Source organism: Ailuropoda melanoleuca, chromosome 18 (genome assembly GCF_002007445.2).
Source record: "Ailuropoda melanoleuca isolate Jingjing chromosome 18, ASM200744v2, whole genome shotgun sequence".
NCBI classification, from domain to species: Eukaryota; Metazoa; Chordata; class Mammalia; order Carnivora; family Ursidae; genus Ailuropoda; species Ailuropoda melanoleuca.
In genome coordinates this window covers 30,333,844-30,345,643 of record NC_048235.1, presented here as the reverse complement: position 1 = coordinate 30,345,643, position 11,800 = coordinate 30,333,844, and the positions used below count along the sequence as shown (strand labels likewise).

Sequence of the window (11,800 nt, the reverse complement as noted above, 5' to 3'; positions counted from 1 at the left end):
CTTAGAATTATTAATAATCTGGTATGACTAATTAATTTGTGATAGGAACCTTTGCCTGAAGTTCACTGCTTCCCTGAAGCAGCAAGAGTCAGGCTTTAAACCCAGATGTGTGTGGTGCCAGACCCCCTCCCCTCTCTCCACAGGCCACCCCTGCTGGGGCCCAGGCACAGCGGAGACTTTCCTCCCTCGCCCCACGGCCAGGGGCCTACCCTGCCAGGAGGAAGGGTTTAGAGAATGCCACTGACCTCTCAGAGTTGGACAGAACTTTATGAGGGAAAACGTGAACCCCTGGGTGGCGGGGGAGATCTCCTGAGGGGTGGGGGAAATGGGATCTCGAGAAAGGGGGCCGTTGGCCAGTCAGGTGGGAGGGCAACAGGCCCCTCCTGGCACCAAAGCATTCCCTCAAGACTGGTTCCCTCAAGGCTGGCCGGGTGCCAGCGAAAGCCTGGTTCCCTGGGGTGCGGGAGAAGGGAGTGCCTTCAGTGCAGTGTTTGAGCCTGGAAGGGGAGCAGCTCTGCGGCTCTCTGTTGCCTGAGGTCATGAAGTGAGAGGAATTCCAGAGATTCCTGCTGCGGAGTCACGCCTGGCTCATCTCCTTCCTGCGCTGACTTACTCCGTGGCTTCCTTGCTGAACATTTTGGTTCTTTGATTCCACCCTCTGAAAGTGAGGGTCATTCACCAGAACAGGTGTCTTTTTCCTCTACCACATATGCCAGGCATTTATTTGGTAGGTGTTCAATAAATATGTGTTGAATTAAACAACTAATATTAAAGTGTATCATTTCTACAACTGTCCTTTATTTGGCTTGCTCCACACCAAGACCTCCGGCGGCAGCGGGTCACAGCGGTTTGTCCTTGCCAGAAGCCTGGCTTCTTCCTATTCCAAGAGGCATCGACACCAACTGGGAGGATCTCAGGCCTCTCCCCAGACCTAGTAAATCAGAATCTTTATTCTAGTAAGATCCACAGGTGATTCGTATGCACATTTGAGTTTGAGAAACAACAGTACATGATTTTGCAACTGTCCTTAAAAATGGTCTCTAACCCCATAGTTTAACCTCAAAAGCAATATTCTTTATATATTCCAAATCCAGCTCAAGTCTGAGTCCAGAAGACATTATTAACCCCCACAAATGTCTCCCCCTTCACGAATTTTCCCCTTGCATGTATCTACCCCTTCCTGCTTCCAGTGGCAATGATGGATGGCTAGGTAAGAAGGAAGTGAGAGTAGAAAATTTTGTAAGTGACACATTTGAGAATCAGAGCCAAATACCTCACCACTGAAATTCCCATCTTACACAGGCTGCTTATATCCTGTGTCCTGTTTCTTCATTCCTTTGCCAAGGCTTTAGAGGTTCAGAGTGAAGGTGAGGGGACTTGTCCAAGTTCACACAGCTAGTACAGTGGCAAAGGCTGGGCAGGGTGAAGAGAGACCTTCAGTTGCACCCCTGTCTCTGGAAAGACAGCAGAAGTCCTATGGCCCTGGGTCCTCAGCTCAGCTCCTCAGCACAGAAGGCAGGCTTTCCTCATGGCCATTACTGGGGGTAGAAGAAAGAACGCCAGCTTCAGAGTCAACACACTTGTTTTGAACCGTAGTTTCACAGTTTGCCGGCAGTGTTGCCTTTGGTGAAGTGCACTCTCTCTGAGCCTGTTCCTTGTTTGTAAAATGGGGACAATATTCCCTTTGCAGCATGGCTGTGAGCCTCAGAGAAAGAATATCCACCAGGCCTGCACAGAGCCTGGCACACCAGGTTGCCCCATATTAGTTGTTGTCGTTTCTCAGACAGTTGTTCCCACTCATCTCCCAATAATGCCTTCTTCAGATTGTCACCTTCCCCCAGAACATTCATTGGCTCCCTGCTACATATGGGAGACCGCCTGGTCCCCAGCTCACCTTTCCAGCCTTCTATCCTACTTTTCTTTAAATGAAGGTGTGCTTACAAATCCAATTTTCTTTTTCTTAACTTACATAAGCATTATTTCTTCTGCAAATGTGACCAGTTGTTTGTTAAAGAATACTGGTTGATTATCAGAATTAAGCTACTTAATTGATGCCTGCTATTATGTCTACTAGGAATTTCTGGCAGTTTTACTTATTAAAAAAGACTATTTCCTATTTCGAAAGACCTGTACCTTCTTTTTCTGTTAAATTAGATTTGAGGTTATTATTGCTAAAAGTGCATTTAAAGTTTAACCTGAATCCCGTTTTAGACAGTTGACTATCTCGAGGTGGAGCTGGCCTCTCCCCCTTACTAATAACCCCTCTCACTATATTGCGACATAGGTGACTTCACGGTATTAATTGTTCATGAGTTGTTCGCTTAGTTACGGGATTTCAAACGGGTCAGATTTGGGGTGTATGGTTCTGGTTAATTCTTCATGCCAAAGTTGCAAGCTTTAGCCTTTGTTAACTTTCACAACTCCTTTGTCATGTTCTTACAGCACTTTCTTAAAATCCTCTATTTTTTTTTCACTTCTATGAGTGGACTTGAGTGTTTGAGGAAATGTTAAGCACACTTTAATGAGACCTAGGAAAAGACTAGGGTGAGTCTGGAGTAATTAGGGGTCACCCAAATAAATAAGCTACAAGTGGGTTCATTCAAGTGTGCCTTTCAGTCTGCTTACCACGCTCCGACTCATCCCCTCGACAAGCCCCAATCCAATTCATGATTTGTATTTGTATTGACAAAACCTTCTAGTGGAAAGAACAGCAGACATCAAGTAAGTGGCTTCATTCTGATAATCAACCAGTACTCTTTAACAATTGGACACTTAAGAAATAAGAAAATCGGATTTGTACATATTTTTCATTGAGGAGAGAGAGTGAAGTGGTGTATGAGTGCTTTATAGAGATTTTCTTTTTCTTTTTTTTTAAAGATTTTATTTATTTATTTGAGAGACAGAGAGAGAGTGCGCACGCGCCCAAGTGGGGGGAGGAGCAGAAGGAGAGGGAGAGGCAGGCCTCCCACAGAGCAGGGACCCCACCCACCCAGCAAAGGGCTGCGTCCCAGGTCATGAGCCCAAGGCAGATGCTTAACCAACAGCCGCCCAGGTGTCCCCATAGAGCTTTTCGTAATTATTAAATCCTCCTTGGGACTATTTACCCATGGAGACTTTCATTAAGTGCCGTGCTCTGGAGAACGCAGCTGATTTATTCTTAAACCAAATGCTGCCCCTTTTTCCTGAGCCTGTCGAAGCCCATCTGTGCATTTCCACTGCCCAGCTTGGGTGTCAGCTCAATTAACTAGGGAGGCTTTTGCGTGCTGTGTCTGCAGGGAAGCATGACATCAGCTGCTTTACATGAATGTCAAACCAAGGTAAAAATTCTTTAAGATGCATTAGTAATTTCAACATTATTTGTACTTAAAAAAAATATATTGTATTTATTGGGGCGCCTGGATGGTTCCGTAGGTTAAGCGTCTGCCTTCAGCTCAGTTGTGATCCTGGGGTCCTGGGATGGAGCCCCACTGGGGGCTCTCTGCTCAGCAGGCAGCCTGCTTCTCCCTCCCTGCCTGCCCCTCCCCCACTCCTTCCCTCTCTTTCTCTCTCTCTCTCTCAATAAATAAATAAATAATCTTAAAAAAATAAAATATTTTATTTATTTACTTGAGAGAGCGCGAGAGAGTGAGGCGGGGGGGCAGAGGAAGAGGGAGAGGCGGACTCCCTGCTGAGCGGGGAGCTCCACTGGACTCGGGGCTCAATCCCAGGACCCTCAGATCACCACCCAAGCCAAAGGCAGACATTTAACCAACTGAACCACCCAGGCGCCCCACAACATTATTTGTACTTAAAAATTAGTCTTTTGAGGGGCGCCTGGGTGGCTCAGATGGTTAAGCGTCTGCCTTCAGCTCAGGTCATGATCTCAGGGTCCTGGGATTGAGCCCCCCGTCGGGCTCCCCGCATATCAGGGAATCTGCTTCTCCCTCTCTCCCTGTCTCTCCCCTGCTTGTGCTCTCTCGCTCTCTCTCTCAAATGAATAAATAAAATCTTTAAAAAATTAGTCTTTTGATAGAGGATAATAGTTATTGTTATTGTACATACTAATCTTACTTTAGAGGTCCAACAAGTAATTGGGCTAGGTAATTCAGGAAGGCAGGAGGGTTTGCAGTAAACTAATTAAATAAATTTAATTTGATACTTACTTCTAAGTATGAATTATTTCTAGTTTATATCTAACTAGCTCATGTGCATTTGTGCCCATATACATATCTTCGTTGCACATTAATTATTATAAAATATGTATTTTATTGCATGTCTCACAAGCAGTAAGTAGATCGCATTTATAGATTCTGTGCTGCGAGTTTTTAGACTCTATTTAGGTTTTTATAGCCGTGTCTGCATTACAGCATCTCCCTCATTTAATAAGATACCATGTGACCTGAGTGATGTCAAGCTGTACCCTTATAATTTATGTGCTTTTCTGTAGGTGGGTTAAGGGAACTTAAAACAAAATAAAACAAAGATATCCAACTGATGAAAATACAGTTATGTGTGGCTATAGGAACAATTAGTCATGAATTCACTGTCATGGTTTTTTTTTAGATTTTATTTATTTATTTGAGAGAGAGAGAGAACGGGCAGGGTGAGGGGCTGAGGGAGAAGCAGACTCCCTGCTCAGCAGGGAGCCCGATGTGGGGGTCGATCCCAGGACCCTGAGATCAGGACGTGAGCTGAAGGCAGACGCTTCACTGAGCCACCCAGGTGCCCCTCATTGTCATAATGTTTCGTTTAAGAGGAATTAAGGGCAATTTTAAGTTGCATAATCTTGAAAAAAGAACTGGATAGCAGCTATGTAATCTCAATTTAGAAACTGCTTTGAAGGAGGGCACCTGGGTGGCTCAGTCTGTTGGGCATCTGCTTTCGGCTCAGGTCATGATCTCAGGGTCCTGAAATGGAGCCCCATATCCGGCTCCCTGCTCAGCCAGGGGGTTTACTTCTCCTTCTCCCTCTGTCCCTCCCCACCACTCTTGCTCTCTCACTCTCTCTCAAATAAATAAATAAATAAATAAAATCTTAAAATGAAAGAACGAAGCTGCTTTGAAGGATTTCCTGATGGCTCCCTCGGTAAGTAGAGCACGTGACTCTTGATCGTGGGGACTTGAGTTCAAGCCCCATGTTGGGCAGAGAGCTCAAAAAAAAAAAAAGAAGAAGAAGAAAGAACTGAATCTAATTAATTAAATTTAACTAATTTAATTAATTAATGAATCCTGGCTTCACTGTTAGTTGTTTACTGTTAGAATTGCATTGTATTTAATATAACTTAAAAAAAAAACAAAACATGGTGTTGAGGTGTGCCTGGCTGGCTCCATCTTGATCTCAGGTTTAGCGTCCCAGCCCCACGCTGGGTGTAGAGATTACTGGAAAAAAAAAAAATCTTAAAAAACCCAAAAACAAAAACAAACAAAAAAACCTGCTTTGAACAATGGATCAGGACCAATAAGACCAATAAGAAAGCTCTCCTTCAAAAGTGTCGCTTATTTTTTCTAGGTTTACCGATCATGGAAAAAGGGTAGAGATGGTACACATGGTGATAAGGCTTCCAAATCGTAGGGATATGACTCATTGCAAGAGTAATGTACTTTGTCTTTAAAAAATGCTAATGAAGTAAATACGGCAAAATGTTGATATTTACTTTTAAATCAGTAGTGGATATATGGCTGTCTTATATTTTCTCCACTTTCTGAAGGTTGCTATCTTTCACAACCTATAGCTTAAAAAATATATTGGAAAAAGCACTCCATTAAAGTGATGTCCTATGGGACACCTGGGTGGCTCAGTTGGTTAAGCGCCTGCCTTCTGCTCAGGTCATGATCCCAGTGTCCTGAGATCGAGTACCGCATCGGGCTCCTTGCCCATTGGGGAGCCTGCCACTCACCCTGCTTATGCTCTCTCTCTCTCTCATTCTGACAAATAAATAAATAAAATCTTAAAAATAATAAAGTGAGGTCCTAAAGATGACATAGTGAAGAGGAAGGATGTGACTAGGCCTCCTGCCTTGCAAATGCCTCGTTAATCATTAAAGCTGTGTTTAATAGAGCTCAGATGTGTGAATCAAGTTGCTTTAACAAAAGCATGTGTTTAGATACAAAGGATTTTTAAGTACATTGGCTTAATTCCAGTTGGTATTATTATTACTTCTAGTAGACAGAAAGTGAAAAAGGGAACAATTTTTTTTTTTTAAAGATTTTATTTACTTATTTGACAGAGAGAGAGACAGATGCGAGAGAGGGAACACAAGCAGGGGGAGTGAGAGGAAGAAGCAGGCTCACAGCGGAGGAGCCTGATGTGGGGCTCGACCCCATAACGCCGGGATCACGCCCTGAGCCGAAGGCAGACGCTTAACCGCTGTGCCACCCAGGCGCCCTGGGAACAATTTTTTTAAAGATATTTTTATTTATTTATATGACAGAGAGACAGCCAGCAAGAGAGGGAACACAAGCAGGGGGAGTGGGAGAGGAAGAAGCAGGCTCCCAGCGGAGGAGCCCCATGTGGGACTCGATCCCGGAATACCGGGATCACGCCCTGAGCCGAAGGCAGACGCTTAACAACTGAGCTACCCAGGCGCCCCGGGAACAATTTTTTTTTTAAATGTTTCAAAAATAGACTTTAAGGGTGCCTGGGTGGTGAAGTCAGTTGAGAGTCTGACTCTCGGTTTTGGCTTAGGTCATGATCTTGAAGTTGTGGGAGCCTGATATTGGACTCTGCACTCAGCATGGAGTCTACTTGAATTTCTGTCTCCCTCTCCCTCTACACCCCCTAAAATAAATAAATAAATCTTTAAAAATATACTTTATTTTTAGTTCAGTTTTAGGTTCATAGCAAAATTGAAAGGAAGGTATAGCAAAGTCTCGTATACTCCTGGCTGCCCCCGCTGGTACAGCCCCCCTCCATCAACATCGCCCTACGGGAGTGGTTTATTTCTTACAACTGATGGAGTTACACTGACACATCACCATTGCCCAAAGTCCGTTGTTTTGTTTTATTTTTTTAAGATTTTATTTATTTATTTGAGAGAGAGGGAATGAGCAGTGGAGAGGGGCAGAGAGGGAGAGAAGCAGACTCCCTGCTGAGCAGGGAGCAGACCCCAACGTGGAGCTCGATCCTAGGACCTTGAGATCATGACCTGAGGCCGCAGGCAGACGCTTAACTGACTGAGCCATCCAGGTACCCCGCCCCCCTTTTTAAAGATTTTATGTACTTATTTGAGAGAGAGAGAATGAGTAGTGTGGAGGGGCAGAGAGAGAGGGAGAAAGGCCCAAAGTCCATTGTTTTCATTAGGATTCACTCTTGATGTTGTACAAATGTATCCACCGTTATAATACACAGAATAGCTTCACTGCTCTAAAAAATCCTATGTGCTCCACCCCGTCATCCCTCCCTGCCCGCTATCTCCTGGCAACCACTGATCTTTTAACTCTCTCCGTAGTTTTGCCTTTTCTAGAATGTCATATGGTTGGAATCATGCCGTATATAGCATCTTCAGATTGCCTTCTTTCACTCCTTAATAAACATTTTAAGTTTCTCCATGTCTCATCATGGCTTGATAGCTCATATCTTTTTAGTGCTGTTGTTGGGGAAGGTCGTCAAAAAGGCATGACTGCACATTGACCTGTGAGCTGGAGGTGGGGGATCGGAGGTTCCTCACCCCCTTCCCTGTCTGAAATGTGGGCTCCTCCTGCCTTTCTTGCTCTCAGAAGCTGCTCCAACGACATCGTGTTGTGTTAGTGATGTGGTGTTGAAAACACCGGCACTGTGTACATGACTGAAGTTACATAAAGACATAACCTGTTAAGATGTGGCGGGGGTACTGCAGGGATCCATCTGTCTTGCTGCCACCCAAGGGAGGTCTTGTATGTAAGTTCCGTCTCTTATTCAAACTGCTGCCTACCAACCTGGAGTGGCCTGCTTCTTTCTTCGTCCTCTCCCTGCCCTTTGACTACAGGGGCCAGTTTCAGATTACAGCTGGGAAGCTCCCGGGAGGGTTGCAAACTAACAGTTGAATGAATTTCCGTTGATTGGATGCATGACAGGTTATTTGTCCCTCCACGTACTGAAGGACATCTTGGTTGTTTCCAAGTTTTGGCAATTATAGATAAAGCTTCTATAAACATCTGCATGGGGGTTTTTGAGTGGACGTAAATTTTCTACTCGTTTGGGTAAACACCAAGGAGCAGGATTGTTGAGTCATATGGTTAGAGTATGTTTAGTTTTGTAATAAACTGCCAGAACGTCTTCTAAAATGGCTGTACCTTTGCATTCCCACCAGCGATGAAGGAGAGATTTCCTGTTGCCCCACATCTTTGCCAGAATTTGGTATTGCCAGTGTTTTGGGTTTGGGCCATTCTAATAAATGTTTAGTGGTACCCTGTTGCTTTAATTGGTAATTCCTTAATGACATATGATGAGGAACATCTTTTCATATGCTTATTTGCCATCTCTCCATCTTTTAGTTTTTAAAGATTTTATTTATTTATTTGAGAGAGAGAGAGCGTGAGCAGGAGGAGGGGCAGAGGGAGAGGGAGAGAATCTCAAGCAGACGCCGAGCTAAGCACAGAGCCTGATGCAGGGCTCCATCTCATGACCCTGAGATCATGCCTGAGCCAAAATCAAGAGTCGGAGGCTTAATCGATTGAGTCACGAAGGCACCCCTATACATTTTCTTTTTAAGTAGGTTTGATTAATCCCAGTTGGCATTATTATTACTCCTAGTAGATCAAAAGGTGAAAAAGGAACTATTTTTAAAATGTAATTTTTTCATAGACTGCTGTAAGTAGTGTTGTCTGGAGTCATAAACAGAGGTTTATGGTTTAAACATTTTGTTTTGACTTGTTTCTTTTGTTTTATTTTCTCCAGGGTATGTTAGATTCAGATGGTGCAAACAAACTCTGTTCTTGCTCTTTTCTTGGAATGAGATAAGGATGTTAGTGGTGGAAGAATTCTACAGTAGAAGGCAGTCATGACCAGAGGCCACACTGGGGTGATTTCTCAGGTCCTTCAAAGTACCTAAAATGGGTACCCAAGTGCAGTTGATTCTAAAAATTAGTTAAAGCTTATGAAGTAGGGAACCCTGGGTGGCTCAGTTGGTTAACTGTCTGATCTTGATTTTGGCTCAGGTCAGGATCTCAGGTTTGTGAGATGGAGCCCCATGTTGGGCTCTGTGCAGGGGGTGGAGCCTGCTTAAGATTCTCTCATTCCCTCTGCCCCACCCACCCTCCCCCCCGGCCAAAAAAACCTTTATGAAGTAGAGCTAATCATAAATTTTTCAAACCACGATTCAAAGCTGACTTTTTCAACATAGTTACAGGGAACCACTTCGAGGAGATGCTGTATTTGTATCTGTTTGAACATATTATTAACCAATGAATAACATGACATGACTTCTATACCTTCGTACTCCATAAAATGTTGATAATATTGGTTTTTGTTTTGTTTTTTTCAAAGATTTTATTTATTTATCAGAGAGAGAGAGAGCACAAGCACGGGGAGCACAGGCAGAGGGAGAGAGAGAAGCAGGCTCCCTGCTGAGCAAGGAGCCCAATTCAGGACTTGATCCCATGACCTTAGTGGAAGACAGATACTTAACCAACTGAGACACCCAGGCATCCCAAAATGTTTGATAATATTATTAAGAGTAATTAATTATAGTCATTAGAAATGAGGGTAAATGTTTAAAGTAATTTATTAATATTTAAGTATTTGAAAAAATTTCAGAATTGACATCATTAAAAAGGCATAGGAATAAAGATTACTGAAATATAATCAAATTTAAGACCTTTCATTGGCCTAAATACTTGGATTATTGATCAATGCAGGTCTGAAATAATAATCATCTGTCCTGCATTCCAAATGTAAGACCAGGAACAAGACTCATTATAAAGGCATGGGGAATAACTAATTTGTTTTTAAAAGATTTATTCATTGGGGCACCTGGGTGGCTCAGTCAGTTAAGCATCTGCCTTTGGTTCAGATCCTGATCCCAGGATCCAGGGATCGAGCTCCACATCAGGCTCTCTGCTCATCAGGGAGCCTGCTTCTCCGTCTCCTTGCCGCTCCCCCTGCTTGTGCACTCTTTCTCTCTGTCAAATAAATAAATAAAATCTTTAAAAATAAAGATTTTTATTTATTTATTATTTATTTATTTATTTATTTATTTATTTATTTATTTATTTATATATATTTAGAGAGAACTCAAGCAGACTCCCTGCTGAATGCAGAGGCTGACATGGGGCTCGATCCCACAATCCAAAATCCTGACCCTAGTCAAAATCATCAGATGCCCAACTGACTGAGCCACCCAGGTGCCCTGAAAGCAACTGTCTTAAGGTAATGTGAATATTGATATAACTTGTGCAAATGTGTGAATAATGTAGTAAAAGCAGTCATCAGGTTATTACAATTAAAAAAATACATGGGGCGCCTGGGTGGCTCAGTCAATTAAGTATCTGCCTTCGGCTCAGGTCATGATCTCAGGGTCCTGGGATGAAGCCCTGTGTGCTGAGCAGGGTGCCTGTTTCTTTCTCTCCCTTTGCCTCTCCCCCCTACCCCCTGCTCATGCTCTCTCTCTCTCAAATAAATAAATAAAATATTTTTTAAAAATTATAAATAAATAAATATAATAATACTTCTTAATTTGTAGTATCACCTAAACCCAAAAAATAACTATCATTATCTAAAACCTGAAAAAAAACCCCACTGTTTTATAAGTAACAGGAACTAGAAATTCTTAAAATCTTTCTTAGAGAATAAGAAGTAATAAGCTTCTACTAAGGTAGTGTCACAATCCAAGGTTTAATTTAAATCGTATTTATAGTATTTGAACCTAAGAATAATTTTAGGGCTAAGTTACAGGAGTACAAGATATATCACATGTAAATTTATGTATGTTTATATATAAAAGACGGGTTAGGGGGTGCCTGGGTGGCTTCGTAAGTTAAGCGTCTACCTTCGGCTCAGGAAACAATCTCAGGGTCCTGGATCAAGCCCCCCCCCCCAACCCCCGTGGGACTCCCTGCGGAGTAGGGAACCTGCTTCTCCCTCTCCCTCTGTCACTCCCTCTGCTTGTGTGCTCTCTCTCTGTCAAATAAATAAAATCTTTAGGGGTGCCTGGGTGGCGCAGTCGTTAAGCGTCTGCCTTTGGCTCAGGGCGTGATCCTGGTGTTATGGGCTCGAGTCCCACATCAGGTTCCTCCGCTATGAGCCTGCTTCTTCCTCTCCCACTCCCCCTGCTTGTGTTCCCTCTCTCACTGTCTGTCTATCTCTGTCAAATAAATAAATAAAATCTTTAAAAAAAANATCTCTGTCAAATAAATAAATAAAATCTTTAAAAAAAAGTTTAAAAATAAAAAAATCTTTAAAAAATGGGTTAGTACAATTATAATGGTGTATATATGTGCTACATTCAACTATAATGACTCTGTATAATTACAAAGAGCTCTAATAACTAAATTTGGACCTATCAGTAAAGCAGTAATGCTAGATTTTTAAAAAAGAAGCATTAGCTACAAGTTTGCCCCAATAATAATAATTATTATTATTATTTTAAAGATTTTATTTATTCATTTGAGAGAGAGAGAGAGGGAGAGACAGAGAGGCTTAGCTGGGAGCCCGATGTGGGGCTTGATCTCAGGACCTGGAGATCATGACCTGAGCCAAAGGCAGAGGCTTAACCATCTGAGCCACCCAGGCGCCCCAACGCCAATTATTATTATTTTTTAAAATGTTTATTTATTCAATGGCAAAGATAGACAAGGCAAGAAACAACAATTGTTGGAGAGGATGTGGAGAAAGGGGATCCCTCCTA

At 42.8% G+C, this 11,800-nt stretch overlaps 1 long non-coding RNA gene across 1 annotated transcript in view; it reads right to left on the bottom strand.

Moving 5' to 3' along the window:
* Positions 1-795: 795 nt before the first annotated feature.
* The window catches only part of LOC117797067, a 12,287-nt gene continuing 1,282 nt past the window's right edge, over positions 796-11,800 (bottom strand). Inside the window, exons 2-3 of the long non-coding RNA XR_004621889.1 lie at positions 1,299-1,538; positions 796-931 (exon numbers count right to left, since the gene is read on the bottom strand). This is a non-coding gene — a long non-coding RNA (uncharacterized LOC117797067). The remainder of the gene's footprint in view (positions 932-1,298; positions 1,539-11,800) is intronic.